General features: G+C 54.7%; 9 non-coding genes across 9 annotated transcripts; all 9 read right to left on the bottom strand.

Annotated features, from left to right (window-relative positions):
* Window positions 1-1,308: 1,308 nt before the first annotated feature.
* Window positions 1,309-1,400, bottom strand: LOC137778539 (small nucleolar RNA SNORD116). Its single transcript, XR_011076925.1, has one exon. It is a non-coding gene; the product is annotated as a small nucleolar RNA SNORD116 (small nucleolar RNA).
* A 2,927-nt stretch (window positions 1,401-4,327) lies between these two features.
* Window positions 4,328-4,419, bottom strand: LOC137753744 (small nucleolar RNA SNORD116). Its single transcript, XR_011071566.1, has one exon. It is a non-coding gene; the product is annotated as a small nucleolar RNA SNORD116 (small nucleolar RNA).
* A 2,404-nt stretch (window positions 4,420-6,823) lies between these two features.
* LOC137777994 (small nucleolar RNA SNORD116) lies at window positions 6,824-6,915 on the bottom strand. The gene has a single exon (XR_011076699.1). It is a non-coding gene; the product is annotated as a small nucleolar RNA SNORD116 (small nucleolar RNA).
* A 2,927-nt stretch (window positions 6,916-9,842) lies between these two features.
* On the bottom strand, window positions 9,843-9,934 carry LOC137753052 (small nucleolar RNA SNORD116). Its single transcript, XR_011071366.1, has one exon. It is a non-coding gene; the product is annotated as a small nucleolar RNA SNORD116 (small nucleolar RNA).
* Window positions 9,935-12,340: 2,406 nt separating this feature from the next.
* LOC137751021 (small nucleolar RNA SNORD116) lies at window positions 12,341-12,431 on the bottom strand. Its single transcript, XR_011070677.1, has one exon. It is a non-coding gene; the product is annotated as a small nucleolar RNA SNORD116 (small nucleolar RNA).
* Window positions 12,432-15,358: 2,927 nt separating this feature from the next.
* Window positions 15,359-15,450, bottom strand: LOC137753049 (small nucleolar RNA SNORD116). Its single transcript, XR_011071365.1, has one exon. It is a non-coding gene; the product is annotated as a small nucleolar RNA SNORD116 (small nucleolar RNA).
* A 2,405-nt stretch (window positions 15,451-17,855) lies between these two features.
* On the bottom strand, window positions 17,856-17,947 carry LOC137749884 (small nucleolar RNA SNORD116). The gene has a single exon (XR_011070312.1). It is a non-coding gene; the product is annotated as a small nucleolar RNA SNORD116 (small nucleolar RNA).
* Window positions 17,948-20,872: 2,925 nt separating this feature from the next.
* On the bottom strand, window positions 20,873-20,964 carry LOC137753045 (small nucleolar RNA SNORD116). The gene has a single exon (XR_011071364.1). It is a non-coding gene; the product is annotated as a small nucleolar RNA SNORD116 (small nucleolar RNA).
* Window positions 20,965-23,378: 2,414 nt separating this feature from the next.
* LOC137777991 (small nucleolar RNA SNORD116) lies at window positions 23,379-23,470 on the bottom strand. The gene has a single exon (XR_011076698.1). It is a non-coding gene; the product is annotated as a small nucleolar RNA SNORD116 (small nucleolar RNA).
* Window positions 23,471-23,796: the final 326 nt, after the last annotated feature.

Here is a 23,796-nt window from a genome sequence, read left to right as displayed (position 1 = left end):
AGGACAAGACCTTGGAGAAACCATGAGACCCAGGTCCTCCAGAACCAACGTGTCACCCACAGCCGTGCAATGAGGGAACGCCTCCAACATCCTGGACCCTTGAAACGGCATGACTTCTCTGGCTTGAAGCCATGCATGCTGGCGATCACAGGCTCGCAGCACCAGAAGGCAGCTGGACAAAATGACCCCTGCAGCACACTTTCACTCCAGCCCTTAAACCTGTAGCATTTCCTTGGCAGCTAACTCGCTTCTTTCTGCATGGTTGGGCCCAAAGACCTCCCGGGAGAGCTCCAAACCTCATGGAATGCTATGCCGAATGGGTATAGCAATGAGGCTGGGCTGTCCTAAGGAACACCTTAACATCCTCAACATAGGGGCAAGGAGGCCACACAGGGACAAAACATCCCAACGGCTCCAAATCGGGCCCAGTGAGAAGACACCATACTGTGCCGTGAAGGCACCATTCACTGGAACAAGGACCCGCCGTGAAACACTTTGAGAAAGGAGAGGAAAAGGTTGGGATGGTCCATGAACGTGCACCTGTATTCCTTCCCTACACGGGACTCCAAATGCTCCTGAAGATATCCCAAAAGAGTTCCGGGAACCCTATGTCCACCGACCATCTATCCACCCAACAGTAAGCCTGTGGGCTTAGCCAACACTCTCACGTGTATTTCCCGCTCGCCTTGCCTTCCTCTCTCCACCAGGACCCAAACGAATCCACCCCTCACCTAAGTAGCTTGATGTCCCCTGGATTTGCCTAAGGCATTTTCCAACCTCTCCACACACAACACACAAGCAGGACACAACCCAAGGAGGAGCCAACAGCGTCGCCCAAATCCGTGGGACGGTGGCCCATTTGATTTCCCCTGAGCATCAGGGCAAACGTAAACTACATCCCACCTCCCAAGCTGAACATGACATAGAAGCCTGGCCTGGCCAGGACTCCTTCTCTGACCCTGAGTGCAGAGACTTCTGTTTCCTTGCGGGAACAAGGCAACGACCTGAGCTCGAGGGTGGCCTGTAGGTCTCGAGGGCAAGCCAGAGGAGTACCAGTGGCTCATGCTTCCTTTCATACCCGCATGCTGACCGCGGCAGGGGATAGCAGTTTTGGCTAGACTCAGGTGCCCAGAGACGTCAAGTTGTCCTTAGCCTTCCCACGTAGATGGACATCCCAGGCTCCTCTCCACATGGCTCTTTCTGCACGAGAAGCCCGCCACCCTCAACTTGAACAATGTTGCTGCGTGAGCCCACGGTGGCAAATGCGACATGGACCTCTCCCTAATTTTCCTTTGGGAGCCACGTGCTGGACCTCAGTTAGGATGAGATGATGGTAGGTATTGCTCATTCATTTTGTTTAGATTTCGAAGGAATGCATTTATGGGAGTCATCACCGATCCACGCAGCTGCTCAAAGGCTGGATGTGCAAAGTCGCGGACTGTCAGCAAGCTCAATCCTCTCAGCAGTAGGGAGCGGCCAGACTCGAGCCACGGGGCAGAAAGTGCACCCAAGTCTCAGGGCATCGGAGCTCGGGTGCCCCAGGAAGCGCCCGGAATGTGACGGTGTAGTCTCGCCGCACAAGTCCCCGTGGCCAAACATCTTGGTTTCTTCAAAGAAGTTCCGTTTACCCCCACAAGGTTTCTACCAGGAACCTTGTCAAGCCAGAGACTTTGCCCTTGGGTCGTACAGAAAGCTATTGGCATTGGAGATATTCCAATGCCCAAACTGGCAGGGCAAACCCTTGCAGCAACTGGGTAACTTGCCCTGCCACCTTGTATTTTCACCCCCGGGCCCGTCAGTGACATGACCGCGGAGAAACCTGAGACCCATTCATTGGTTCAGAGTTCCAAGCAGTGCATTTATGGGAGTCATCATCAATCCACCTGCTCAAAGGCTGCACGTTCAAAGTTGCAGGCTCCACCGCAGGGCAGCCAACGATCTCAATCATGTCAGCAGTCAGGAGCGGCCAGAGCCGACCCACGGGGCTGCAAATGGAGCTAAGGATCATGGCATCGGATATGGGGTGCCACTGGAAGAGCCAAGAAGGTGAGGGTGTAGTCTCCGGGCACAAGTCGCCGTGGCCAAACATCTAGGTTTCTGCAAAGAATTTCCACTCACCAGCACAAGGTTCCTACGAGGATCCTCAAGTACTTCACGCCAAAATCACTCTGAGACTCTTTTGCCTCGACTTGCCTCAACTTGCCGCACTGTCCTCACTTCGCCAGGTACCATGGACTATACAGAGGGCCCCATGCTGCTGCAGGTGTTTGTTCCCGGGCACTCCACCACCTGCCTCAGTGTGACAGAACACAGGGATGTTTGAGAAAAGTGAACGGGGGCACAGAGGCAAAGGGTGATACCGCCCAGCGATGTGCGCTCTATCTCCCCTCAACATTTCATTTGCAGCCCATCATGTCTGTGTGTCCACAGCCAAACGTGAATGCTTCGTGGCACGGATGCCTTCAGAGTGCACGGGCATCAACACAAAGAGCACGGCCGTCCATCAAACCCCTGGTATGGGCCTTGAACTTCCCCGCCTGAGCCGCCTCCCTACCGACACAGCATAGGGATGTCATCCTGAACCGCTGAGACACCCTCAGGGGAAATGGGATTACTCAGCGTAAGAGCCACTGCCCTCTGGGGAACCAAACCACTCCTGGCGCATACGCTTCCACACAGTGGACTCACCCTCACGGGGAAATGTGGTCCCTGAGATCTTCCACAAGGGAACGGCCCTTGGCCAAATGGGACGACCTCCAACAAAAGCAGCTTGTAGGGACCGGTGACAAAACGCACCAGAGGAACTCCTGGACTGAACAATGGAGATTCACCTGTAGCCATAATTCCTGGCCTGCTGCCAAGAGTGGCAACTTACCCTTGGCCCACACACAAAGCTAATGGCATGGGAACCATTCCGATGCTCAACGCGGCGGGGAAACCCTTGCAGCAATGGTGTAACTTGCAGTGGTGTCTGGTACTTTCACACTCTGGGACCATCAGTGACGTGACATTGGGGAAACCGTGAGGCCCAGGTACTCTGCAAGCAACTTGTTACCCACAGCCATGCAACGAGAGAACCCAGACAACAGCCTAGACACTTGAACCGGTATGACTTGTCTGGCCTGTGGCCAGGCTCGCCGGATACCACAGTCTCGACGCACCAGCCGGTGGCAGGAAAAATGACACCCAGGCCACACATCCTCTCTTGCCCTTAAAACTGTAGCCTTTCCTTGGCAGCCGACTCCCTTGTTTCTGCATGGTTGTGCCCAATGTCCTCCTGGTAGAGCTCCAATCCTCAGGGAATGCTATGTGGGGCGGGTATAGAAATGATGCTTGGCTGTCCTCAGGAACACCTTCACGTCTTCAACACAGGGGGAACCTGGCGAGACAGGGACAAAACACCCGAAGGCCTCCAAATCGGCCCCCATGAGAAGACACCATACTGTGCCATGAAGGCAACCTTTCGCTGGACAAGGACCCGCCATGAAGCAAATCGACCAAGGAGAGGAAAGAGGCGGGACAGTCTACAAATGTGCTCCCGTATTCTCTCCCTACACGTGCCTCCAGACGCTCCTGAGGGAATCCCAAATGTGTTCCGGGAACCCCATGGCCACCGTCGATCTATCCACCCACCAGTAAACCTGTGGGCTTAGCCAGCCATCTCACGTCTCTCTTTCACTCGCCTTGCCTTACTCTCTCTCCACCGGGATCCCAACGTGTCTCGGCAAGATGCCAGAGCCACCCCTCACCAAGGAAGCTTGCCGTGACCAAGCTTGACTAAGGCATTTTCCAGCCCCTTCACACAGCACACACAAGCAGGACACAACCCGAGGAGGAGCCATCAGATTGCCTAAACTCCCAGGAACAGTGGCCCATTTGATTTCTCCCCTCATCAGGAGAAACCTAAATTGCATATGGTCTCCCAAGCAGAACATGACAAAGAAGCCTGCCCTAGGCCTGGAATCCTGTTCTGACCCTGAGCCTACAGACTTCTGTTTCTTTGAGGCCACAAGGCAATGACCAGCAGATGGGGGCAGCCTGTTGAACTCAAGCGCAGGTGGCAGAACCAGCAATGGCGCACGCTTCCTCTCCTACCTGCATGCTGAAACGTGGCAGGGGACAGCAGTCCTGGCTAGACAAAGGAACCCAGAGACGACATGCTGTCCCACGCCTTACCACCTGGATTGGCATCCCAGGCTCCGTTCCCAATTGCTCTTCTCCCCATGAGATGACCACAACCCTCAACTTGAACAACGTGGCTGTGGACACCCACGGCCGCAAATGCAATGTGAACTTCTCCCTACTTTCCTTTTGGGAGCCACGTGCTGGACCTCAGTTCCAACGAGGAGACGGTAGGGATTTCTCACTCATATTGTTCAGATTTCCAAGAAATGCATTTGTGGGAGTCATCATCGATCCAAGAACATGCTCAAACGTTGGACATGCAAAGTTGCAGATTCCACCATGGGACGGCCAGCAAGCTGAATCATATCAGCGTACAGAAGTGGCCAGAGCCAAGCCATGGGTCAGGAAATGCAGCCAGTTCTCGGGCATCAAAGCTCGTGTTCCGCGAGAAAAGACCAGAAGGTGAGGGTGTAGCCCCGGTGCACACGTTCCCGTCGCCAAACCTTAGGTTTGCAAAGAAGTGTCACTTACCGCAACAAGGGTTAAAGCAGGATCCTCATGGAATGCACGCCAGGACCCCTCCGAGACTCCTTCGCCTGGCCTCGCCTTGCCACGCCGTCCTCATGTCAACGGGTATCAGGGATTATACGGATGGCCCCAGGCTGCTGCTGGCATTCTTTCCCTGGCATTCCACCTGGCTCGGGTGAGAGAACACACGCAGGCTTGAGGAGGGTGCACGGGCGCAGCGAGGGAAAGGTCGATACCACCCAGTGATGTGTGTTCTATCTCTCCTCAACATTTCATTTGCTGTCCATCTTGCCTGTGTGTACGCACCCAAATGTGAAAGCATCGTGGCACAGTCGCCTTCAGAGCGTGCGGCCGTCAGGACAAAGAGCGCCGCCGGCCAAAAACACCCTGGTCTCGGGCCCTGAAATTCCTCTCCTGAGCAATCTGCCCTGCATCACAGCAAAACGATGTCTTCCTGATCCCCTGATACAGCCTCAGGACAACTGGGCCCCCTCAGCCTAAGAGCAAGTGCCCTCTTTGGCAACAAACACGCCCTTGGCACTTATGATTCCACACAGTGGACACACCCTCAAGGGGAGAGATCTTCCACAAGGGAAGGGCCCTTGGCCGAATATGACGACCTCCATCAAAAGCAGCTCGTAGGGACCCGTGACAAAGGGCACCTGAGGAACCCCTGGAATGATCAAGGGAGACTCACCAGCAGGCATACTTCCTGGTCTCCTGCCAAGCCAGAGGAACTTCCTATGACCACAACCAAAGCTAATGGCAAGGGAGCCATTCCAATGCCCAAAGTGGCGGGGCAAACCCTTGCAGCAACTGGGTATCTTATCGTAGCACCTTGCACATTGTCTTTCTTCCCTTCAAGGACAAGACCTTGGAGAAACCATGAGACCCAGGCCCTCCAGAACCAACGTGTCACCCACAGCCGTGCAATGAGGGAACGCCTCCAACATCCTGGACCCTTGAAACGGCATGACTTCTCTGGCTTGAAGCCATGCATGCTGGAGATCACAGGCTCGCAGCACCAGAAGGCGGCTGGACAAAATGACCCCTGCAGCACACTTTCACTCCAGCCCTTAAACCTGTAGCATTTCCTTGGCAGCTAACTCGCTTCTTTCTGCATGGTTGGGCCCAAAGACCTCCCGGGAGAGCTCCAAACCTCATGGAATGCTATGCCGAATGGGTATAGCAATGAGGCTGGGCTGTCCTAAGGAACACCTTAACATCCTCAACATAGGGGCAAGGAGGCCACACAGGGACAAAACATCCCAACGGCTCCAAATCGGGCCCAGTGAGAAGACACCATACTGTGCCGTGAAGGCACCATTCACTGGAACAAGGACCCGCCGTGAAGCACTTTGAGAAAGAGAGGAAAAGGTTGGGATGGTCCATGAACGTGCACCTGTATTCCTTCCCTACACGGGACTCCAAATGCTCCTGAAGATATCCCAAAAGAGTTCCGGGAACCCTATGTCCACCGACCATCTATCCACCCAACAGTAAGCCTGTGGGCTTAGCCAACACTCTCACGTGTATTTCCCGCTCGCCTTGCCTTCCTCTCTCCACCAGGACCCAAACGAATCCACCCCTCACCTAAGTAGCTTGATGTCCCCTGGATTTGCCTAAGGCATTTTCCAACCTCTCCACACACAACACACAAGCAGGACACAACCCAAGGAGGAGCCAACAGCGTCGCCCAAATCCGTGGGACGGTGGCCCATTTGATTTCCCCTGACCATCAGGGCAAACGTAAACTACATCCCACCTCCCAAGCTGAACATGACATAGAAGCCCGGCCTGGCCAGGACTCCTTCTCTGACCCTGAGTGCAGAGAATTCTGTTTCCTTGCGGGAACAAGGCAACGACCTGAGCTCGAGGGTGGCCTGTAGGTCTCGAGGGCAAGCCAGAGGAGTACCAGTGGCTCATGCTTCCTTTCATACCCGCATGCTGACCACGGCAGGGGATAGCAGTTTTGGCTAGACTCAGGTGCCCAGAGACGTCTAGTTGTCCTTAGCTTTCCCACGTAGATGGACATCCCAGGCTCCTCTCCACATGGCTCTTTCTGCACGAGAAGCCCGCCACCCTCAACTTGAACAATGTTGCTGCGCGAGCCCACGGTAGCAAATGCGACATGGACCTCTCCCTAATTTTCCTTTGGGAGCCACGTGCTGGACCTCAGTTAGGATGAGAAGATGGTAGGTATTGCTCATTCATTTTGTTTAGATTTCGAAGGAATGCATTTATGGGAGTCATCACCGATCCACGCAGCTGCTCAAAGGCTGGACGTGCAAAGTCGCGGATTGTCAGCAAGCTCAATCCTCTCAGCAGTAGGGAGCGGCCAGACTCGAGCCACGGGGAAGAAAGTGCACCCAAGTCTCAGGGCATCGGAGCTCGGGTGCCCCAGGAAGCGCCCGGAATGTGACGGTGTAGTCTCGCCGCACAAGTCCCCATGGCCAAACATCTAGGTTTCTTCAAAGAAGTTCCGTTTACCCCCACAAGGTTTCTACCAGGAACCTTGTCAAGCCAGAGACTTTGCCCTTGGGTCGTACAGAAAGCTATTGGCATTGGAGATATTCCAATGCTCAAACTGGCAGGGCAAACCCTTGCAGCAACTGGGTAACTTGCCCTGCCACCTTGTATTTTCACCCCCGGGCCCGTCAGTGACATGACCGCGGAGAAACCTGAGACCCATTCATTGGTTCAGAGTTCCAAGCAGTGCATTTATGGGAGTCATCATCAATCCACCTGCTCAAAGGCTGCACGTTCAAAGTTGCAGGCTCCACCAGAGGGCAGCCAACGATCTCAATCATGTCAGCAGTCAGGAGCGGCCAGAGCCGACCCACGGGGCTGCAAATGGAGCTAAGGATCATGGCATCGGATATGGGGTGCCACTGGAAGAGCCAAGAAGGTGAGCGTGTAGTCTCCGGGCACAAGTCGCCGTGGCCAAACATCTAGGTTTCTGCAAAGAATTTCCACTCACCAGCACAAGGTTCCTACGAGGATCCTCAAGTACTTCACGCCAAAATCACTCTGAGACTCTTTTGCCTCGACTTGCCTCAACTTGCCGCACTGTCCTCACTTCTCCAGGTACCATGGACTATACAGAGGGCCCCATGCTGCTGCAGGTGTTTGTTCCCGGGCACTCCACCACCTGCCTCAGTGTGACAGAACACAGGGATGTTTGAGAAAAGTGAACGGGGGCACAGAGGCAAAGGGTGATACCGCCCAGCGATGTGCGCTCTATCTCCCCTCAACATTTCATTTGCAGCCCATCATGTCTGTGTGTCCATAGCCAAACGTGAATGCTTCGTGGCATTGATGCCTTCAGAGTGCACGGGCATCAACACAAATAGCACGGCCGTCCATCAAACCACTGGTATGGGCATTGAACTTCCCCGCCTGAGCCGCCTCCCCACCGACACAGCATAGGGATGTCATCCTGAACCGCTGAGACACCCTCAGGGGAAATGGGATTACTCAGCGTAAGAGCCACGGCCCTCAGGGGAACCAAACCACTCCTGGCGCATACGCTTCCACACAGTGGACTCACCCTCACGAGGAAATGTGGTCCCTGAGATCTTCCACAAGGGAACGGCCCTTGGCCAAATGGGACGACCTCCAACAAAAGCAGCTTGTAGGGACCGGTAACAAAACGCACCAGAGGAACTCCTGGACTGAACAATGGAGATTCACCTGTAGCCATACTTCCTGGCCTGCTGCCAAGACTGGCTACTTACCCTTGGCCCACACACAAAGCTAATGGCATGGGAACCATTCCGATGCTCAACGCGGCGGGGAAACCCTTGCAGCAATGGTGTAACTTGCAGTGGTGTCTGGTACTTTCACACTCTGGGCCCATCAGTGACGTGACATTGGGGAAACCGTGACGCCCAGGTACTCTGCAAGCAACTTGTTACCCACAGCCATGCAACGAGAGAACCCAGACAACAGCCTAGACACTTGAACCGGTATGACTTGTCTGGCCTGTGGCCAGGCTTGCCGGATACCACAGTCTCGACGCACCAGCGGGTGGCAGGAAAAATGACCCCCAGGCCACACATCCTCTCTTGCCCTTAAAACTGTAGCCTTTCCTTGGCAGCCGACTCCTTTGTTTCTGCATGGTTGCGCCCAATGACCTCCTGGTAGAGCTCCAATCCTCAGGGAACGCTATGTGGGCCGGGTATAGAAATGATGCTTGGCTGTCCTCAGGAACACCTTCACGTCTTCAACACAGGGGGAACGTGGACAGAGAGGGACAAAACACCCCAAGGCCTCCAAATCGGCCCCCATGAGAAGACACCATACTGTGCCATGAAGGCAACCTTTCGCTGGACAAGGACTCGCCATGAAGCAAAACGACCAAGGAGAGGAAAGAGGCGGGACAGTCCACAAATGTGCTCCCGTATTCTCTCCCTACACGTGCCACCAGATGCTCCTGAGGGAATCCCAAATGTGTTCCGGGAACCCCATGGCCACCGTCGATCTATCCGCCCACCAGTAAACCTGTGGGCTTAGCCAGCCCTCTCACGTCTCTCTTTCACTCACCTTGCCTTACTCTCTCTCCACCGGGATCCCAACGTGTCATGGCAAGATGCCAGAGCCACCCCTCACCAAGGAAGCTTGCCGTGAACAAGCTTGACTAAGGCATTTTCCAGCCCCTTCACACAGCACACACAAGCAGGACACAACCCGAGGAGGAGCCTTCAGATTGCCTAAACTCCCAGGAACAGTGGCCCATTTGATTTCTCCCCTCATCAGGAGAAACCTAAATTGCATATGGTCTCCCAAGCAGAACATGACAAAGAAGCCTGCCCTAGGCCTGGAATCCTGTTCTGACCCTGAGCCTACAGACTTCTGTTTCTTTGAGGCCACAAGGCAATGACCAGCAGATGGGGGCAGCCTGTTGAACTCAAGCGCAGGTGGCAGAACCAGCAATGGCGCACACTTCCTCTCCTACCTGCATGCTGAAACGTGGCAGGGGACAGCAGTCCTGGCTAGACCAAGGAACCCAGAGACGACATGCTGTCCCACGCCTTCCCGCCTGGATTGGCATCCCAGGCTCCTTTCCCAATTGCTCTTCTCCCCATGAGATGACCACAACCCTCAACTTGAACAACGTGGCTGTGGACACCCACGGCCGCAAATGCAATGTGAACTTCTCCCTACTTTCCTTTTGGGAGCCACGTGCTGGACCTCAGTTCCAACGAGGAGACGGTAGGGATTTCTCACTCATTTTGTTCAGATTTCCAAGGAATGCATTTGTGGGAGTCATCATCGATCCAAGCACATGCTCAAACGTTGGACATGCAAAGTTGCAGATTCCACCATGGGACGGCCAGCAAGCTGAATCATATCAGCGTACAGAAGTGGCCAGAGCCGAGCCATGGGTCAGGAAATGCAGCCAGGTCTCGGGCATCAAAGCTCGTGTTCCGCGAGAAAAGACCAGAAGGTGAGGGTGTAGCCCTGGTGCACACGTTCCCGTCGCCAAACCTTTAGGTTTGCAAAGAAGTGTCACTTACCGCAACAAGGGTTAAAGCAGGATCCTCATGGAATGCACGCCAGGACCCCTCCGAGACTCCTTCGCCTGGCCTCGCCTTGCCACGCCGTCCTCCTTTCAACGGGTATCAGGGATTATACGGATGGCCCCAGGCTGCTGCTGGCATTCGTTCCCTGGCATTCCACCTGGCTCGGGTGAGAGAACACACGCAGGCTTGAGGAGGGTGCACGGGCGCAGCGAGGGAAAGGTCGATACCACCCAGTGATGTGTGTTCTATCTCTCCTCAACATTTCATTTGCTGTCCATCTTGCCTGTGTGTACGCACCCAAATGTGAAAGCATCGTGGCACAGGCGCCTTCAGAGCGTGCGGGCGTCAGGACAAAGAGTGCCGCCGACCAACAACACCCTGGTCTCGGGCCCTGAAATTCCTCTCCTGAGCAATCTGCCCTGCATCACAGCAAAACGATGTCTTCCTGATCCCCCGAGACACCCTCAGGACAACTGGGCCCCCTCAGCCTAAGAGCAAGTGCCCTCTTTGGCAACAAACACGCCCTTGGCACTTATGATTCCACACAGTGGACACACCCTCAAGGGGAGAGATCTTCCACAAGGGAAGGGCCCTTGGACGAATATGATGACCTCCATCAAAAGCGGCTCGTAGGGACCCGTGACAAAGGGCACCTGAGGAACCCCTGGATTGATCAAGGGAGACTCACCAGCAGGCATACTTCCTGGTCTCCTGCCAAGCCAGAGGAACTTCCTAGGACCGCCACCAAAGCTAATGGCAAGGGAGCCATTCCAATGCCCAAAGTGGCGGGGCAAACCCTAGCAGCAACTGGGTATCTTATCGTAGCACCTTGCACATTGTCTTTCTTCCCTTCAAGGACAAGACCTTGGAGAAACCATGAGACCCAGGTCCTCCAGAACCAACGTGTCACCCACAGCCGTGCAATGAGGGAACGCCTCCAACATCCTGGACCCTTGAAACGGCATGACTTCTCTGGCTTGAAGCCATGCATGCTGGAGATCACAGGCTCGCAGCACCAGAAGGCAGCTGGACAAAATGACCCCTGCAGCACACTTTCACTCCAGCCCTTAAACCTGTAGCATTTCCTTGGCAGCTAACTCGCTTCTTTCTGCATGGTTGGGCCCAAAGACCTCCCGGAAGAGCTCCAAACCTCAGGGAATGCTATGCCGACTGGGTATAGCAATGAGGCTGGGCTGTCCTAAGGAACACCTTAACATCCTCAACATAGGGGCAAGGAGGCCACACAGGGACAAAACATCCCAACGGCTCCAAATCGGGCCCAGTGAGAAGACACCATACTGTGCCGTGAAGGCACCATTCACTGGAACAAGGACCCGCCATGAAGCACTTTGAGAAAGGAGAGGAAAAGGTTGGGATGGTCCATGAACGTGCACCTGTATTCCTTCCCTACACGGGACTCCAAATGCTCCTGAAGATATCCCAAAAGAGTTCCGGGAACCCTATGTCCACCGACCATCTATCCACCCAACAGTAAGCCTGTGGGCTTAGCAAACACTCTCACGTGTATTTCCCGCTCACCTTGCCTTCCTCTATCCACCAGGACCCAAACGAATCCACCCCTCACCTAAGTAGCTTGATGTCCCCTGGATTTGCCTAAGGCATTTTCCAACCTCTCCACACACAACACACAAGCAGGACACAACCCAAGGGGGAGCCAACAGCGTCGCCCAAATCCATGGGACGGTGGCCCATTTGATTTCCCCTGACCATCAGGGCAAACGTAAACTACATCCCACCTCCCAAGCTGAACATGACATAGAAGCCTGGCCTGGCCAGGACTCCTTCTCTGACCCTGAGTGCAGAGACTTCTGTTTCCTTGCGGGAACAAGGCAACGACCTGAGCTCGAGGGTGGCCTGTAGGTCTCGAGGGCAAGCCAGAGGAGTACCAGTGGCTCATGCTTCCTTTCATACCCGCATGCTGACCGCGGCAGGGGATAGCAGTTTTGGCTAGACTCAGGTGCCCAGAGACGTCAAGTTGTCCTTAGCCTTCCCACGTAGATGGACATCCCAGGCTCCTCTCCACATGGCTCTTTCTGCACGAGAAGCCCGCCACCCTCAACTTGAACAATGTTGCTGCGCGAGCCCACGGTGGCAAATGCGACATTGACCTCTCCCTAATTTTCCTTTGGGAGCCACGTGCTGGACCTCAGTTAGGATGAGAAGATGGTAGGTATTGCTCATTCATTTTGTTAGATTTTGAAGGAATGCATTTATGGGAGTCATCATCGATCCACGCAGCTGCTCAAAGGCTGGACGTGCAAAGTCGCGGACTGTCAGCAAGCTCAATCCTCTCAGCAGTAGGGAGCGGCCAGACTCGAGCCACGGGGCAGAAAGTGCACCCAAGTCTCAGGGCATCGGAGCTCGGGTGCCCCAGGAAGCGCCCGGAATGTGACGGTGTAGTCTCGCCGCACAAGTCCCCGTGCCCAAACATCTAGGTTTCTTCAAAGAAGTTCCGTTTACCCCCACAAGGTTTCTACCAGGAACCTTGTCAAGCCAGAGACTTTGCCCTTGGGTCGTACAGAAAGCTATTGGCATTGGAGATATTCCAATGCCCAAACTGGCAGGGCAAACCCTTGCAGCAACTGGGTAACTTGCCCTGCCACCTTGTATTTTCACCCCCGGGCCCGTCAGTGACATGACCGCGGAGAAACCTGAGACCCATTCATTGGTTCAGAGTTCCAAGCAGTGCATTTATGGGAGTCATCATCAATCCACCTGCTCAAAGGCTGCACGTTCAAAGTTGCAGGCTCCACCGCAGGGCAGCCAACGATCTCAATCATGTCAGCAGTCAGGAGCGGCCAGAGCCGACCCACGGGGCTGCAAATGGAGCTAAGGTTCATGGCATCGGATATGGGGTGCCACTGGAAGAGCCAAGAAGGTGAGGGTGTAGTCTCCGGGCACAAGTCGCCGTGGCCAAACATCTTGGTTTCTGCAAAGAATTTCCACTCACCAGCACAAGGTTCCTAAGAGGATCCTCAAGTACTTCACGCCAAAATCACTCTGAGACTCTTTTGCCTCGACTTGCCTCAACTTGCCGCACTGTCCTCACTTCGCCAGGTACCATGGACTATACAGAGGGCCCCATGCTGCTGCAGGTGTTTGTTCCCGGGCACTCCACCACCTGCCTCAGTGTGACAGAACACAGTGATGTTTGAGAAAAGTGAACGGGGGCACAGAGGCAAAGGGTGATACTGCCCAGCGATGTGCGCTCTATCTCCCCTCAACATTTCATTTGCAGCCCATCATGTCTGTGTGTCCACAGCCAAACGTGAATGCTTCGTGGCACAGATGCCTTCAGAGTGCACGGGCATCAACACAAAGAGCACGGCCGTCCATCAAACCCCTGGTATGGGCCTTGAACTTCCCCGCCTGAGCCGCCTCCCCACTGACACATCATAGGGATTTCATCCTGAACCGCTGAGACACCCTCAGGGGAAATGGGATTACTCAGCGTAAGAGCCACTGCCCTCTGGGGAACCAAACCACTCCTGGCGCATACGCTTCCACACAGTGGACTCACCCTCAAGGGGAAATGTGGTCCCTGAGACCTTCCACAAGGGAACGGCCCTTGGCCAAATGGGACGACCTCCAACAAAAGCAGCTTGTAGAGACCGGTGACAAAACGCACCAGAGGAACTCCTGGACTGAACAATGGAGATTCACCTGTAGCCATAATTCCTGGCCTGCTGCCAAGAGTGGCAACTTACCCTTGGCCCACACACAAAGCTAATGGCATGGGAACCATTCCGATGCTCAACGCGGCGGGGAAACCCTTGCAGCAATGGTGTAACTTGCAGTGGTGTCTGGTACTTTCACACTCTGGGACCATCAGTGACGTGACATTGGGGAAACCGTGAGGCCCAGGTACTCTGCAAGCAACTTGTTACCCACAGCCATGCAACGAGAGAACCCAGACAACAGCCTAGACACTTGAACCGGCATGACTTCTCTGGCCTGTGGCCAGGCTCGCCGGATACCACAGTCTCGACGCACCAGCGGGTGGCAGGAAAAATGACACCCAGGCCACACATCCTCTCTTGCCCTTAAAATTGTAGCCTTTCCTTGGCAGCCGACTCCCTTGTTTCTGCATGGTTGCGCCCAATGTCCTCCTGGTAGAGCTCCAATCCTCAGGGAACGCTATGTGGTCCGGGTATAGAAATGATGCTTGGCTGTCCTCAGGAACACCTTCACGTCTTCAACACAGGGGGAACGTGGCCAGACAGGGACAAAACACCCCAAGGCCTCCAAATCGGCCCCCATGAGAAGACACCATACTGTGCCATGAAGGCAACCTTTCGCTGGACAAGGACCCGCCATGAAGCAAATCGACCAAGGAGAGGAAAGAGGCGGGACAGTCCACAAATGTGCTCCCGTATTCTCTCCCTACACGTGCCTCCAGATGCTCCTGAGGGAATCCCAAATGTGTTCCGGGAACCCCATGGCCACCGTCGATCTATCCACCCACCAGTAAACCTGTGGGCTTAGCCAGCCATCTCACGTCTCTCTTTCACTCGCCTTGCCTTACTCTCTCTCCACCGGGATCCCAACGTGTCACGGCAAGATGCCAGAGCCACCCCTCACCAAGGAAGCTTGCCGTGACCAAGCTTGACTAAGGCATTTTCCAGCCCCTTCACACAGCACACACAAGCAGGACACAACCCGAGGAGGAGCCATCAGATTGCCTAAACTCCCAGGAACAGTGGCCCATTTGATTTCTCCCCTCATCAGGAGAAACCTAAATTGCATATGGTCTCCCAAGCAGAACATGACAAAGAAGCCTGCCCTAGGCCTGGAATCCTGTTCTGACCCTGAGCCTACAGACTTCTGTTTCTTTGAGGCCACAAGGCAATGACCAGCAGATGGGGGCAGCCTGTTGAACTCAAGCGCAGGTGGCAGAACCAGCAATGGTGCACGCTTCCTCTCCTACCTGCATGCTGAAACGTGGCAGGGGACAGCAGTCCTGGCTAGACCAAGGAACCCAGAGACGACATGCTGTCCCACGCCTTACCACCTGGATTGGCATCCCAGGCTCCTTTCCCAATTGCTCTTCTCCCCATGAGATGACCACAACCCTCAACTTGAACAACGTGGCTGTGGACACCCACGGCCGCAAATGCAATGTGAACTTCTCCCTACTTTCCTTTTGGGAGCCAGGTGCTGGACCTCAGTTCCAACGAGGAGACGGTAGGGATTTCTCACTCATTTTGTTCAGATTTCCAAGGAATGCATTTGTGGGAGTCATCATCGATCCAAGCACATGCTCAAACGTTGGACATGCAAAGTTGCAGATTCCACCATGGGACGGCCAGCAAGCTGAATCATATCAGCGTACAGAAGTGGCCAGAGCCGAGCCATGGGTCAGGAAATGCAGCCAGTTCTCGGGCATCAAAGCTCGTGTTCCGCGAGAAAAGACCAGAAGGTGAGGGTGTAGCCCCGGTGCACACGTTCCCGTCGCCAAACCTTTAGGTTTGCAAAGAAGTGTCACTTACCGCAACAAGGGTTAAAGCAGGATCCTCATGGAATGCACGCCAGGACCCCTCCGAGACTCCTTCGCCTGGCCTCGCCTTGCCACGCCGTCCTCCTTCCAACGGGTATCAGGGATTATACGGATGGCCCCAGGCTGCTGCTGGCATTCTTTCCCTGGCATTCCACCTGGCTCGGGTGAGAGAACACACGCAGGCTTGAGGAGGGTTCACGGGCGCAGCGAGGGAAAGGTCGATACCACCCAGTGATGTGTGTTCTATCTCTCCTCAACATTTCATTTGCTGTCCATCTTGCCTGTGTGTACGCACCCAAACGTGAAAGCATCGTGGCACATGCGCCTACAGAGCGTGTGGCCATCAGGACAAAGAGCGCCGCCGACCAACAAGACCCTGGCCTCGGGCCCTGAAATTCCTCTCCTGAGCAATCTGCCCTGCATCACAGCAAAACGATGTCTTCCTGATCCCCTGAGACACCCTCAGGACAACTGGGCCCCCTCAGCCTAAGAGCAAGTGCCCTCTTTGGCAACAAACACGCCCTTGGCACTTATGATTCCACACAGTGGACACACCCTCAAGGGGAGAGATCTTCCACAAGGGAAGGGCCCTTGGCCGAATATGACGACCTCCATCAAAAGCGGCTCGTAGGGACCCGTGACAAAGGGCACCTGAGGAACGCCTGGACTGATCAAGGGAGACTCACCAGCAGGCATACTTCCTGGTCTCCTGCCAAGCCAGAAGAACTTCCTAGGACCGCAACCAAAGCTAATGGCAAGGGAGCCATTCCAATGCCCAAAGTGGCGGGGCAAACCCTTCCAGCAACTGGGTATCTTATCGTAGCACCTTGCACATTGTCTTTCTTCCCTTCAAGGACAAGACCTTGGAGAAACCATGAGACCCAGGTCCGCCAGAACCAACGTGTCACCCACAGCCGTGCAATGATGGAACGCCTCCAACATCCTGGACTTTTGAACCGGCATGACTTCTCTGGCTTGAAGCCATGCATGCTGTAGGTCACAGGCTCGCAGCACCAGAAGGCGGCAGGACAAAATGACCCCTGCAGCACACTTTCACTCCAGCCCTTAAACCTGTAGCATTTCCTTGGCAGCTAACTCGCTTCTTTCTGCATGGTTGGGCCCAAAGACCTCCCGGGAGAGCTCCAAACCTCAGGGAATGCTATGCCGACTGGGTATAGCAATGACGCTGGGCTGTCCTTAGGAACACCTTAACATCCTCAACATAGGGGCAAGGAGGCCACACAGGGACAAAACATCCCAATGTCTCCAAATCGGGCCCAGTGAGAAGACACCATACTGTGCCGTGAAGGCACCATTCACTGGAACAAGGACCCGCCGTGAAGGACATTGAGAAAGGAGAGGAAAAGGTTGGGATGGTCCATGAATGTGCACCTGTATTCCTTCCCTACACGGGACTCCAAATGCTCCTGAAGATATCCCAAAAGAGTTCCGGGAACCCTATGTCCACCGACCATCTATCCACCCAACAGTAAGCCTGTGGGCTTAGCCAACACTCTCACGTGTATTTCCTGCTCGCCTTGCCTTCCTCTCTCCACCAGGACCCAAACGAATCCACCCCTCACCTAAGTAGCTAGATGTCCCCTGGATTTGCCTAAGGCATTTTCCAACCTCGCCACACACAACACACAAGCAGGACACAACCCAAGGAGGAGCCAACAGCGTCGCCCAAATCCGTGGGACGGTGGCCCATTTGATTTCCCCTGACCATCAGGGCAAACGTAAACTACATCCCACCTCCCAAGCTGAACATGACATAGAAGCCTGGCCTGGCCAGGACTCCTTCTCTGACCCTGAGTGCAGAGACTTCTGTTTCCTTGCGGGAACAAGGCAACGACCTGAGCTCGAGGGTGGCCTGTAGGTCTCGAGGGCAAGCCAGAGGAGTACCAGTGGCTCATGCTTCCTTTCATACCCGCATGCTGACTGCGGCAGGGGATAGCAGTTTTTCTAGACTCAGGTGCCCAGAGACGTCAAGTTGTCCTTAGCCTTCCCACGTAGAGGGACATCCCAGGCTCCTCTCCACTTGGCTCTTTCTGCACGAGAAGCCCGCCACCCTCAACTTGAACAATGTTGCTGCGCGAGCCCACAGTAGCAAATGCGACATGGACCTCTCCCTAATTTTCCTTTGGGAGCCACGTGCTGGACCTCAGTTAGGATGAGAAGATGGTAGGTATTGCTCATTCATTTTGTTTAGATTTCGAAGGAATGCATTTATGGGATTCATCACCGATCCACACAGCTGCTCAAAGGCTGGACGTGCAAAGTCGCGGACTGTCAGCAAGCACAATCCTCTCAGCAGTAGGGAGCGGCCAGACTCGAGCCACGGGGCAGAAAGTGCACCCAAGTCTCAGGGCATCGGAGCTCGGGTGCCCCAGGAAGCGCCCGGAATGTGACGGTGTAGTCTCGCCGCACAAGTCCCCGTGGCCAAACATCTAGGTTTCTTCAAAGAAGTTCCGTTTACCCCCACAAGGTTTCTACCAGGAACCTTGTCAAGCCAGAGGCGATGCCCTTGGGTCGTACAGAAAGCTATTGGCATTGGAGATATTCCAATGCCCAAACTGGCAGGGCAAACCCTTGCAGCAACTGGGTAAATTTCCCTGTCGCCTTGTATTTTCGCCCCCGGGCCAGTCAGTGACATGACTGCGGAGAAACCTGAGACCCATTCATTGGTTCAGAGTGCCAAGCAGTGCATTTATGGGAGTCATCATCAATCCACATGCTCAAAGGCTGCACGTTCAAAGTTGCAGGCTCCACCGCAGGGCAGCCAACGATCTCAATCATGTCAGCAGTCAGGAGCGGCCAGAGCCGACCCACGGGGCTGCCAATGGAGCTAAGGATCATGGCATCGGATCTCGGGTGCCACTGAAAGAGCCAAGAAGGTGAGGGTGTATCTCAGGGCACAAGTCCCCGTGGCCAAACATCTAGGTTTCTGCAAAGAATTTCCACTCACCAGCACAAGGTTCCTACGAGGATCCTCAAGTACTTCACGCCAAAATCACTCTGAGACTCTTTTGCCTCGACTTGCCTCAACTTGCCGCACTGTCCTCACTTCTCCAGGTACCATGGACTATACAGAGGGCCCCATGCTGCTGCAGGTGTTTGTTCCCGGGCACTCCACCACCTGCCTCAGTGTGACAGAACACAGGGATGTTTGAGAAAAGTGAACGGGGGCACAGAGGCAAAGGGTGATACCGCCCAGCGATGTGCGCTCTATCTCCCCTCAACATTTCATTTGCAGCCCATCATGTCTGTGTGTCCACAGCCAAACGTGAATGCTTCGTGGCACGGATGCCTTCAGAGTGCACGGGCATCACCACAAAGAGCACGGCCGTCCATCAAACCCCTGGTATGGGCCTTGAACTTCCCCGCCTGAACCGCCTCCCCACCGACACAGCATAGGGATGTCACCCTGAACCGCTGAGACACCCTCAGGGGAAATGGGATTACTCAGCGTAAGAGCCACTGCCCTCTGGGGTACCAAACCACTCCTGGCGCATACGCTTCCACACAGTGGACTCACCCTCAAGGGGAAATGTGGTCCCTGAGATCTTCCACAAGGGAACGGCCCTTGGCCAAATGGGACGACCTCCCACAAAAGCAGCTTGTAGGGACCGTTGACAAAACACACCAGAGGAACTCCTGGACTGAACAATGGAGATTCACCTGTAGCCATACTTCCTGGCCTGCTGCCAAGACTGGCAACCTACCCTTGGCCCACACACAATGCTAATGGCATGGGAACCATTCCGATGCTCAACGCGGCGGGGAAACCCTTGCAGCAATGGTGTAACTTGCAGTGGTGTCTGGTACTTTCACACTCTGGGACCATCAGTGACGTGACATTGGGGAAACCGTGAGGCCCAGGTACTCTGCAAGCAACTTGTTACCCACAGCCATGCAAAGAGAAAACCCAGACAAAAGCCTAGACACTTGAACCGGTATGACTTCTCTGGCCTTTGGCCAGGCTCGCCGGATACCACAGTCTCGACGCACCAGCGGGTGGCAGGAAAAATGACACCCACGCCACACATCCTCTCCTGCCCTTAAAACTGTAGCCTTTCCTTGGCAGCCGACTCCCTTTTTTCTGCATGGTTGCGCCCAAAGACCTCCTGGTAGAGCTCCAATCCTCAGGGAACGCTATGTGGGCCGGGTAGAGAAATGATGCTTGGCTGTCCTCAGGAACACCTTCACGTCTTGAACACATGGGGAACGTGGCCAGACAGGGACAAAACACCCCAATGCCTCCAAATCGGCCCCCATGAGAAGACACCATACTGTGCCATGAAGGCAACCTTTCGCTGGACAAGGACCCGCCATGAAGCAAATCGGCCAAGGAGAGGAAAGAGGAGGGACAGTCCACAAATGTGCTCCCGTATTCTCTCCCTACACGTGCCTCCAGATGCCCTTAGGGAATCCCAAATGTGTTCCGGGAACCCCAGGGCCACCGTCGATCTATCCACACACCAGTAAACCTGTGGGCTTAGCCAGCCATCTCACGTCTCTCTTTCACTCGCCTTACCTTACTCTCTCTCCACCGGGATCCCAACGTGTCACGGCAAGATGCCAGAGCCACCCCTCACCAAGGAAGCTTGCCGTGACCAAGCTTGACTAAGGCATTTTCCAGCCCCTTCACACAGCACACACAAGCAGGACACAACCCGAGGAGGAGCCATCAGATTGCCTAAACTCCCAGGAACAGTGGCCCATTTGATTTCTCCCCTCATCAGGAGAAACCTAAATTGCATATGGTCTCCCAAGCAGAACATGACAAAGAAGCCTGCCCTAGGCCTGGAATCCTGTTCTGACCCTGAGCCTACAGACTTCTGTTTCTTTGAGGCCACAAGGCAATGACCAGCAGATGGGGGCAGCCTGTTGAACTCAAGCGCAGGTGGCAGAACCAGCAATGGCGCACGCTTCCTCTCCTACCTGCATGCTGAAACGTGGCAGGGGACAGCAGTCCTGGCTAGACCAAGGAACCCAGAGACGACATGCTGTCCCACGCCTTACCACCTGGATTGGCATCCCAGGCTCCTTTCCCAATTGCTCTTCTCCCCATGAGATGACCACAACCCTCAACTTGAACAACGTGGCTGTGGACACCCACGGCCGCAAATGCAATGTGAACCTCTCCCTACTTTCCTTTTGGGAGCCACGTGCTGGACCTCAGTTCCAACGAGGAGACGGTAGGGATTTCTCACTCATTTTGTTCAGATTTCCAAGGAATGCATTTGTGGGAGTCATCATCGATCCAAGCACATGCTCAAACGTTGGACATGCAAAGTTGCAGATTCCACCATGGGACGGCCAGCGAGCTGAATCATATCAGCGTACAGAAGTGGCCAGAGCCGAGCCATGGGTCAGGAAATGCAGCCAGTTCTCAGGGCATCAAAGCTCGTGTTCCCCGAGAAAAGACCAGAAGGTGAGGTTGTAGCCCCGGTGCACACGTTCCCGTCGCCAAACCTTTAGGTTTAGCAAAGAAGTGTCACTTACCGCAACAAGGGTTAAAGCAGGATCCTCATGGAATGCACGCCAGGACCCCTCCGAGACTCCTTCGCCTGGCCTCGCCTTGCCACGCCGTCCTCCTTTCAACGGGTATCAGGGATTATACGGATGGCCCCAGGCTGCTGCTGGCATTCTTTCCCTGGCATTCCACCTGGCTCGGGTGAGAGAACACACGCAGGCTTGAGGAAGGTGCACGGGCGCAGCGAGGGAAAGGTCGATACCACCCAGTGATGTGTGTTCTATCTCTCCTCAACATTTCATTTGCTGTCTATCTTGCCTGTTTGTACGCACCCAAACGTGAAAGCATCGTGGCACAGGCGCCTTCACAGCGTGCGGCCATCAGGACAAAGAGCGCCGCCGGCCAACAACACCCTGGTCTCGGGCCCTGAAATTCCTCTCCTGAGCAATCTGCCCTGCATCACAGCAAAACGATGTCTTCCTGATCCCCTGAGACACCCTCAGGACAACTGGGCCCCCTCAGCCTAAGAGCAAGTGCCCTCTTTGGCAACAAACACGCCCCTTGGCACTTATGATTCCACACAGTGGACACACCCTCAAGGGGAGAGATCTTCCACAAGGGAAGGGCCCTTGGCCGGATATGACGACCTCCATCAAAAGCGGCTCGTAGGGACCCGTGACAAAGGGCACCTGAGGAACCCCTGGACTGATCAAGGGAGACTCACCAGCAGGCATACTTCCTGGTCTCCTGCCAAGCCAGAGGAACTTCCTAGGACCGCAACCAAAGCTAATGGCAAGGGAGCCATTCCAATGCCCAAAGTGGCGGGGCAAACCCTTGCAGCAACTGGGTATCTTATCGTAGCACCTTGCACATTGTCTTTCTTCCCTTCAAGGACAAGACCTTGGAGAAACCATGAGACCCAGGTCCTCCAGAACCAACGTGTCACCCACAGCCGTGCAATGAGGGAACGCCTCCAACATCCTGGACCCTTGAACCGGCATGACTTCTCTGGCTTGAAGCCATGCATGCTGGAGATCACAGGCTCGCAGCATCAGAAGGCGGCAGGACAAAATGACCCCTGCAGCACACTTTCACTCCAGCCCTTAAACCTGTAGCATTTCCTTGGCAGCCACTCGCTTCTTTCTGCATGGTTGGGCCCAAAGACCTCCGGGGAGAGCTCCAAACCTCAGGGAATGCTATGCCGACTGGGTATAGCAATGACGCTGGGCTGTCCTAAGGAACACCTTAACATCCTCAACATAGGGGCAAGGAGGCCACACAGGGACAAAACATCCCAATGGCTCCAAATCGGGCCCAGTGAGAAGACACCATACTGTGCCGTGAAGGCACCATTCACTGGAACAAGGACCCGCCGTGAAGCACATTGAGAAAGGAGAGGAAAAGGTTAGGATGGTCCATGAATGTGCACCTGTATTCCTTCCCTACACGGGACTCCAAATGCTCCTGAAGATATCCCAAAAGAGTTCCGGGAACCCTATGTCCACCGACCATCTATCCACCCAACAGTAAGCCTGTGGGCTTAGCCAACACTCTCACGTGTATTTCCTGCTCGCCTTGCCTTCCTCTCTCCACCAGGACCCAAACGAATCCACCCTTCACCTAAGTAGCTTGATGTCCCCTGGATTTGCCTAAGGCATTTTCCAACCTCTCCACTCACAACACACAAGCAGGACACAACCCAAGGAGGAGCCAACAGCGTCGCCCAAATCCGTGGGACGGTGGCCCATTTGATTTCCCCTGACCATCAGGGCAAACGTAAACTACATCCCACCTCCCAAGCTGAACATGACATAGAAGCCTGGCCTGGCCAGGACTCCTTCTCTGACCCTGAGTGCAGAGACTTCTGTTTCCTTGCGGGAACAAGGCAACGACCTGAGCTCGAGGGTGGCCTGTAGGTCTCGAGGGCAAGCCAGAGGAGTACCAGTGGCTCATGCTTCCTTTCATACCCGCATGCTGATGCTGACCGCGGCAGGGGATAGCAGTTTTGGCTAGACTCAGGTGCCCAGAGACGTCAAGTTGTCCTTAGCCTTCCCACGTAGATGGACATCCCAGGCTCCTCTCCACATGGCTCTTTCTGCACGAGAAGACCGCCACCCTCAACTTGAACAATGTTGCTGCGCGAGCCCACAGTAGCAAATGCGACATGGACCTCTCCCTAATTTTCCTTTGGGAGCCACGTGCTGGACCTCAGTTAGGATGAGAAGATGGTAGGTATTGCTCATTCATTTTGTTTAGATTTCGAAGGAATGCATTTATGGGAGTCATCACCGATCCATGCAGCTGCTCAAAGGCTGGACGTGCAAAGTCGCGGACTGTCAGCAAGCACAATCCTCTCAGCAGTAGGGAGCGGCCAGACTCGAGCCACGGGGCAGAAAGTGCACCCAAGTCTCAGGGCATCGGAGCTCGGGTGCCCCAGGAAGCGCCCGGAATGTGACGGTGTAGTCTCGCCGCACAAGTCCCCGTGGCCAAACATCTAGGATTCTTCAAAGAAGTTCCGTTTACCCCCACAAGGTTTCTACCAGGAACCTTGTCAAGCCAGAGGCGATGCCCTTGGGTCGTACAGAAAGCTATTGGCATTGGAGATATTCCAATGCCCAAAC

The sequence above is a fragment of the Eschrichtius robustus genome, chromosome 1, assembly GCF_028021215.1.
Source record: "Eschrichtius robustus isolate mEscRob2 chromosome 1, mEscRob2.pri, whole genome shotgun sequence".
Lineage (NCBI taxonomy): Eukaryota > Metazoa > Chordata > Mammalia > Artiodactyla > Eschrichtiidae > Eschrichtius > Eschrichtius robustus.
The sequence above is the reverse complement of the archived record's forward strand: the minus strand, read 5'-3'. Positions and strand labels throughout refer to the sequence as shown.